This window comes from Rhineura floridana, chromosome 4 (assembly GCF_030035675.1).
Source record: "Rhineura floridana isolate rRhiFlo1 chromosome 4, rRhiFlo1.hap2, whole genome shotgun sequence".
Taxonomy (NCBI): domain Eukaryota; kingdom Metazoa; phylum Chordata; class Lepidosauria; order Squamata; family Rhineuridae; genus Rhineura; species Rhineura floridana.
In genome coordinates, this window is record NC_084483.1 from 103,599,569 (window position 1) to 103,608,703 (window position 9,135).

The window sequence follows — 9,135 nt, forward strand, 5'->3', positions numbered from 1 at the left end:
GCACAAATTATCTTATATATAATTGTCATGAAAAAATTATTCAGCATTTTAGTGTGAATTTCTTCCAATAAACCCATTTTGTATGCAGTTTTGACTAATGCACACATTTTTGCAAGCATTTCTTCTTATAATGCATTTTTGTATGTTATTTTGACCAATATATTCATTATTATGCACATTTTCCCCTAATATATGCATTTTTGTAACCATTGTTTGGTTAGACTGCATTGCATATTTTAGATATTTGTGAATTTCTAAAAATGGCTGTGTTTCGGTTTTCATATTGTTTTGGAGAGTGCAGACAATAGATTCAGCTTTGAATGCAAACTGAATCAAATTTCTTCTCCATCCCTAACTTTGACCCTGAGAGAATGGTCCATAGAGGAGAGGAGAAAGCTAGAAAGAAAAGCTAGAGAGGATGAAAAGCAATGGGATCACAGTAGAACAAGAAGAGGCTATATTCAGGAATCTGATAGGGTGGCTGTGATTAGCTACAATTACATCCTTGAATTTCTAACTCATTGTAATTCACTAGTGAATTGGATGATTCAATTGAACTGAATTCCTAGTTCTCTGGTAGAACATATGGTGATTAGCTACAAGTGGCTTGCAAGACACTTCGAACACAACGTCACTTAACTTCATAGAGACTTAGATGCTGCTAGTGCAGTAAGTCCAATTGAGGTATCCAATGCAATGTCTGCCTCAGAGTTATGGGACCATTTCCAGTTGATGCAGCCTAATGATGTGGACAGGATACTTGCAGCAGTGCATCTGACCATGTGTTCTCTCTGGACCCCTGTCCTTCCTGGTTGGTTAAAGCTATCCAGAGTGGGATGGCCAGGTGGGTCCGGGATCTGCATGATGAGAAGGTGGCAACCATCCTTAAAGAGGCAGTGATGCAGCCACTATTTAAAAAGCCAATGATGTGTGACAACTACCAGCAGTTGCCAATATCCTGTTTTGGGGAAAGGTGGTGGAGACGGTGGTGGCAGAGCAACTGCAAGTGTTCCTGAATGGCACTGATTATCTGGATCCACTTCAGTCTGGGTTTAGGCCTCATTTTAGGATTAAATGGGCCCTTGATGGATGACCTATATTGGGAGATGGATGGGGAAGTGTGACCCTATTACTATTACTTGATCTCTCAGCTGCTTTTGATACTATTGACCATGGCATCCTTCTGGAACAACTGTGTGGGATGGATATTGGAGGCACTGTACTACAGTGGTTCTGTTCCTACCTGCATGTTCAAGTCCAAAAAATAGCATTGGAAGAATGCTCTTCAACTTCCTGGCACCTGTGTTATGGGGTTCTGCAAGGCATTATCTTCTCTCCAGTGCTATTAAACACCTATATGAAGCCACTGGGAGTGGTCCTTCTGAGTTTTGGAGCACAGTGTCATCAGCACACTGATGAAACACAGCTCTTCTCCGTAACTTCTGAATCAGGAGAGGCTGTGCAAGCCCTGGACAGTGTCTTAATGCAGTGGTTGACTGGATGAGGGCCAATTATACTGAGTTTGAAACCTGGGAAGACAGAGGCTCAGTAGATAGGTGGTTCCCATGTCTGGAAGATAGGCCAGTTTCTGTTCTGGTTGGGGTTACAATCCCTTTAAAGGAGCAGGCATGTAGCTTGTGGGTGCTCCTGGATACATCTTTGTAATTAGTGGTCCAAGTGACCTTGGTGACTAGGAGTACTTTTTCCAACTTCATCTGGTACACCAGCTATGGCCGTATCTGGATGAGGATAACTTGGCCACTGTTAAAATTGGCCACACATTGCTAACCTTGAGAGTGGATTACTACAATGCACTCTATGTGGGGCTGTCCTTGGATCTGGTCTGGAAACTCCAGGTGGTGCAGGATGCAGTAGCTAGACTGCTGTTGGGAGCTAAAACAGCTGCACTGGCTGCCCATATGCTACCAGGCCAAGTTCAAGGTTCTTGTGTTGTTATACTAAGCCCTGAACAAATTGGCCCCAGGATACCTTAAAGACCAACTGTGCCCTCAATCACGGAGATCATCCAGAGGAGCACTGTTAGCGTCCACCATGTTACAAAGGCCTGACTGGCCCCAACCAGAAGTTGGGCATTTAGTGTCACCAGTCCTTTGCAGTGGAACACTACCGATTCAGCGATTCAGCAGGCATCCTCGCTTTTGACTTTCAGGCAATTCTTGAAGACCTTTTTTACCAACAGACCTTTGCAGCTGTTTAAAATGTTTTTTGAGTAGTCAGTCATTTTAATGATGGTTTTGGTATTGTTTTAAAATGTTTTTATGTTGTTGTATACCACCATGATGTTTTGCAAGAGGGCAGTATATAAATATTTTTATAAACAAACAAACAACATAGTAGTAGCAGTAGTGGTTTACCTAGCAAATGCTTTCAGACTAGTCATCTTCACAAGTTTTCAGAAAAGTCAAGCACATGATATCATCCACCAAGTACCTATTTCAAACAAAAGGAAAAGGCAGCTGGCCTCTGGGGATTGTATGATGAGGTTAGCAATTAGATGTGTTGATAGCAAATGTATCCTAATAAGGCAAATGATGCTTTGAAGGCATATTTGTTTACTTTCTCTTAGGTTAATTTTAACCTGTAATGGGATTAGAAAAAAGCACAAAGTATTTGCTTCCAATTTGCTATAGTGCAGGGTTTAAATAAAAACCAAGAGACCTCATTAACACACCTCTGATGCATTTCATAGTCTTAATGAGGGTCAGCTACACATCAGAACTGATTAGGTGCTAATGAAGCCAGATATTATAGGAAGTTTGCACAATCTTGCTCTCCCTTATGGGACAATATATTTTGAAAACAGAAGGCAGCAAGGCTCTTTGGGAAAGTTTGTATAATCACACACGAGAGAAAGAAATTCTTTTAAAGTTAGGCCACACACTTAAATTGTGATTTACCATCACACTGAGATATAAAAAATCTACTTTTGATCTCTCTATGAGGAAATAACTTAGAAGTATAATATGAACTGGCAGTGATATATTGACAGATGGTAGAGCTTTGGTGTAATTGTACTAAATTGTTCATCATGTTTTAACATTACTGGCTGTTTTATGTATTTATTTATTATCCTGGTGTTGTATGAAGGGTGAGATGTAAGTTTTACAAATATGAATGAATGAATGAAACATAATAGTATGTTCACAACTTTTAAAAAAGAACAGTACTAATGTTCAAGCAAAAGTGAATGATTTACAAAACCTAATCAAGGAGAATTAAATTGTGGGAAAGCATGCACATCAGTAGAGGAAGGAATATAGTTTAAGGCAGCTTCCTGTCTAGAGTCAGACCATTCGGCCATCCTAGCTCAGTATTATCTACATTGACTGGCAGCAGCTCAGCAGGGTTTTAGACAAGGGATTCTCCGGGGGTTTCAGATAAGCGACTCATTTGGAAGATGCCAGGGACTGAGCCTAGGCCCTTGTCCACGCAAAAGAGATGTTCTACCACTCACTTATGGCCCTTCCCAATATTTCCAGATATTTCCAAGTTTTAATGGAAGGGGTTCTCCAATAGAACTGTAAACTGCTTAGAGATCTTTACATTCAAGCAGTATATCTATATATTTCTAGCGCTCCTCAACTCCATAGTTCTGAATGAAGTCTTCAAAACCTACCCTGTTATGCCTATTATACAGTACAGAAAAGTTGGCAGTGCCACAAATATCTCACTGGAAAGGTCACCACAAATATCTGTTTTCCACATGGTGCTCTTTTTAATGAACTACACATGCAACTATTCATAATGTTGGAGGCAAACAGTGACAGTGGACAATAACATAGATTTCATGGGTTGTCTCCAGACTGTCTCTATTTGGTGGGATGGGTTTAGTCACATACCAGAAATTTAGATTTGCACAATTAAAGCGGATTAAAGGGCTCTGATAAGGAAAGTGACAGGGAAATGCACCAAAATGTGTGAGATAACAATAGATGGGAAGTTGTATAACCTCCATGCAAGCAAATCAGGATGAAGATGCATTAAATAGTGAATGTCATATAAGTTCCCCACAAACAATCAGAAGAAATGCTCAATAAAGAGTAGACATTGTACACCTGTGCAAACTTCTTGCAAGCAAATCAGGATGAATGCTCAATAAACAGGTCATTTGGAGGAGCCCTTGGTATAGCAGTTGGAGTCAGACAGCAACAGATCCCATACCCTCAGCATCTCAAGCAGAATCGGTTCGAATGTTTAATAGCTATAGTATTGTCCACAGATCATAATCTCATAGATATTTGTCCACTGTTTCTAGTAAAGATCCTGAGTTATTAATTACTTTAAAAGGAAAAATCCAGTGTTTTTTTTAAATTGAGGCATCTTTTTGTGACAAGTCTTCTAAGCTTTGTATGGCCTGACCTTTAATAAGAAACAAAGGACATTCCAACGAGTAGTTCAATGTTCCAAGAACCTTCAGTATGTCTCATGCACCTACCAAGATAGAGGCTCAAACCAATTTTGGTCTTGAAGGGATAAGCTGAACTATATGAGCTGAACATCATATAGATACTATTTCTGGTGGAAAGAATGCCATTCAAAAAGGCATCCTCACATTGAAGTCTGCCCCTCTCTCCCCATAAGTTGTAGTAATCCATATTGTGATGTCTTCCTGTCCTGTGAGTGGCAGCCAATGATAAGGAGCAGGGAGAGAAAGGGAGTGCATAATATGATGACAGCATGACATGGTTAAGCCTTGCTAAACCTTACAGGGACAGAACTTGGTATGGAGACACTGCTGTACCCATATTATATAAATGTTGGTGACATTGTTGTTGTTGTTATGTGCCTTAAAGTCGACTACGACCTATGGTGACCCTATGAATCAGCAACCTCCATCTTGTAAGTTCAGGTCTGTGGCTTCCCCTATGGAATCAATCTATCTCTTGTTTGGCATTCCTCTTTTTCTACTCCCTTCCGTTTTTCCCAGCATTATTATCTTTTCTAGTGAATCATGTCTTCTCATTATGTGTTCAAAGTTTAGCTTCTAGTGATAGTTCTGGTTTAATTTGTTCTAACACCCAATTATTTGTCTTTTTTGCGGTCCATGGTATCCACAAAGCTCTCCTCCAACACCACATTTCAAAGGAGTTGATTTTTCTCTTATCCGCTTTTTTCACTGTCCAACTTTCACATCCATACATAGAGATCAGGAATACCATGATCTGAATGATCCTGACTTTAGGGTTCAGTGATACATCTTTGCATTTGAAGACCTTTTCTAGTTCTCTCATAGCTGCCCTCCCCAGTCCTAGCCTCCTTCTGATTTCTTGACTATTGTCTCCATTTTGGTTAATGACTGTGCCAAGGCATTGATAATTCTTGACAAGTTCAATGTCCTCATTGTCAACTTTAAAGTTACATAAATCTTCTGTTGTCATTACTTTAGTCTTCTTGACGTTCAGCTGTAGTCCTGCTTTTGTGCTTTCCTCTTTAACTTTCATCAGCATTCGTTTCAAATCATTACTGATTTCTGCTAGTAGTATGGTATCGTCTGCATATCTTAAATGATTGATATTTCTCCCTCCAATTTTCACATCTCCTTCATCTTGGTCCAGTCCGCTTTCCATATATGTTCTGCGATAGATTAAACAAGTACGGTGATAAAATACACACCTGTCTTTCCAATTGGGAACCAATCGGTTTCTCCATATTCTATCCTTACATTAGCTTTTTGTCCAGAGTATAGGATGTGCATCAGGACAATCAGATGCTGTGGCACCCCCATTTCTTTTAAGGCATTCCATAGTTTCTCATGATCTACACAATCAAACGCTTTGCTGTAATCTATAAAGCACAGGGTGATTTCTTTCTGAAATTCCTTGGTCCGTTCCATTATCCAACGTATGTTTGCAAGAGCAATCTCTGGTGCCTCTTCCCTTTCTAAATCCAGCTTGGACATCTCGCATTTCTCACTCCATATATGGTAAGAGCCTTTGTTGTAGAATCTTGAGCATTACTTTACTTGCATGGGATATTAAGGCAATAGTTCTGTAATTACTGCATTCTCTGGGATCCCCTTTCTTTCGAAGTGGGATATATATTGAACGCTTCCAGTCTGTGGGCCATTGTTTAGTTTTCCATATTTCTTGACAAATTTTTGTCAAAATTTGGACAAATTCAGTCTCAGTAGCTTGTAGCAACTCTATTGGTATGCCATCTATTCCTGGTGATTTGTTTCTTCCAAGAATTTTAAGAGCAGCTTTCACCTCACATTCTAAAATTTCTGGTTCTTCATCATATGGTTACTTCATGAATGAATCTGTCATCCTGCCATCTCTTTTTTAGAGTTCTTCGGTGTATTGCTTCCATCTTCCTTTTATTTCATCTCGGTCAGTCAGTGTGTTCCCCTGTTGAATTGTTCAACATTCCTGTACGATGAAGAAGCAGAAATTTTAGAAAGTGAGGTGAGAGCTGCTCTTAAAATACACGGAAGAAACAGATCACCAGGAATAGATGGCATACCAATAGAGTTGCTACAAACTACAATGAAGACGTTGAACCCATCAAGAATTATCAATGCCTCGGCACAGTCATTCACCAAAATGGAGACAATAGTCAAGAAATCAGAAGAAGGCTAGGACTGGGGAGGGCAGCTGTGAGAGACCTCAAAAAGGTCCTCAAATGCAAAGATGTATCACTGAACACCAAAGTCAGGATCATTCAGACCATGGTATTCCCAATCTCTATGTATGGATGTGAAAGTTGGACAGTGAAAAAGGCGGATAAGAGAAAAATCAACTCATTTGAAATGTGGTGCTGGAGGAGAGCTTTGCGCATACCATGGACTGCGAAAAAGACAAATAATTGGGTGTTAGAACAAATTAAACCAGAACTGTCACTAGAAGCTAAAATGATGAAACTGAGGTTATCATACTTTGGACACATCATGAGAAGACATGATTCACTAGAAAAGACAATAATGCTGGGGAAAACAGCAGGGAGTAGAAAAAGAGGAAGGCCAAACAAGAGATGGATTGATTCCATGAAGGAAGCCACAGACCTGAACTCACAAGATCTGAACAGGGTGGTTCATGACAGATGCTCTTGGAGGTTGTGGATTCATAGGGTCGCCATAAATCGTAATCGACTTGAAGGCACATAACAACAACAATCATACAGTTTCTCTGTGAATGAATCTGTCATGTTTGCATCTTTTTAATAAAGTTCTTCAGTGTATTGCTTCCATCTTCCTTTTATTTCATCTCGGTCAGTCAATGTGTTCCCCTGTTGATTATTCAACATCCCTACTCTTGGTTTTAATTTCCCTTTAATTTCTCTACTCTTTTGGAATAGGGCTCTTGTTCTACCCTTTTTATTGTCCTCTTCTATTTCTATACAATAACCATTGTAATAGTTCTCTTTGTCCCTATGTACTAGTTGCTGCATTGTTGTATTTAGGGTTCTAACCATGTTTCTATCTCCTTTTGCTTTTGCTTTCTTTCTCTCTTTAACCATTTTAAGAGTTTCTTCAGTCATCCATTGAGTTCTTTTTCCCTTTTTAACTAGAGATATTGTCTTTTTGCATTCTTCCCTCATATCGTCTCTGACTTCACTCCATAGTTTTTCTGGTTCTCTGTCAACTAAGTTTAAAGCTTCAAATCTGTTCCTTATTTGATCTTTATATTCTTCTGCGATGTTATTTAAATTGTATTTTGGCATTATGATTGCTTTGTTCTTCTTTAGCTTTACTCTGATTTTCGATATTACCAGTTCATGATCTGTACCGTAGTCTGACGCTCCTGGTCTTGTTTTTGCAGAAAGTATGGAACTTCTCCATCTTCTGCTACCAATTATAATCAATTTGATTCCTATATTGACCATTTGGTGATGTCCATGTGTACAGTCATCTTTTCGATTGCTCAAAAAATGTGTTTGTGAGAAACAAATTATTGGCTTCACAGAATTCAATTAGTCTTTCTCCTGCTTCATTTCTGTCTCCTAAGCCGCATTTCCCCACAATTCCTAGTTCTTCTCTGTTCCCTACTTTGCATTCCAGTCCCCCATGATTATCAGCACATCTTGTTTTGGTGGGTGATCCATTTCTTCCTGTACTTCTGCGTAAAATCTCTCAAATTCTTCCTTTTCTGCATTTGTTGTTGGAGCATAGACTTGGATGATGGTTATGTTAATAGGTTTCCCATTTAATCTCATTGATATCACTCACTCAGACCTTGCATTATAGCTCTTAATTGTTTTTGCTACATCACTTCTCACTATTAAAGCAACCCCGTTTCTTCTTAATTTCTCATTTCCTGCATAAAATATTTTGTAGTTGCCTGATTGAAAATGTCCCATTCCCATCCATTTTAATTCACTCATGCAATGTATTTTAATGTTGATATATTCCATTTCTTTCTTGACAATTTCTAACTTTCCCTGGTTCATGCTTCTCAGGTTCCATGTTCCTTTTGTGTGTGTCATACAACTCAGGACTCTCCTTTCGCATCTGTGCACATCTGGGCTTCCGTTTGGCTTTGACCCAGCTGCATCATTAGTCACAGCACTACTTGTACTTGTCCTTTATTCTTCCTCCTCTAGGATGCACACTTTAACGTGGTGTGGGTATTGAAGAAGCTGAGAACAATGCCGTCAGGAGTCTAGAACAAGAGGCTACACTCCTAGCAAGGGCACCCAAGGAGGAATTGTCAAAGCTTAAACACCAGACTAAGATGCATTGAAACTCAGAGGAAGGCAATGGTAAACCACCTCTGAATACCTCTTACCATGAAAAACCTATGAACAGAGTATCCAAAATGCAACACGAGATAGTGCTGGAAGATGAGACCCCCAGGTCAGAAGGCACTCAATGAGCTACTGGGGAAGAACAAAGGGCAATACATTATTACATGTTATCTCCCTTAACATGCTCCACACTGTGCGCATGAGGAAGGCTGGATGTTTCTGGTTGAAGCAATTTTGGGGACTCCATGGTATCATTGTTGCTCTGGGCACTATTACAGCCAGACTGTGTTCCCCTTTCTGAGCTTTATTAATGCCTGTTCAATCTATAGATTTGCAAATAATCAAGACACTATGTTTCTTCAGTTTTTCCACAAAGGAAATCGATCCCGTAAAAGCTGTCTGAGACTTCATGAGGAAAGAGAGATTTCATTA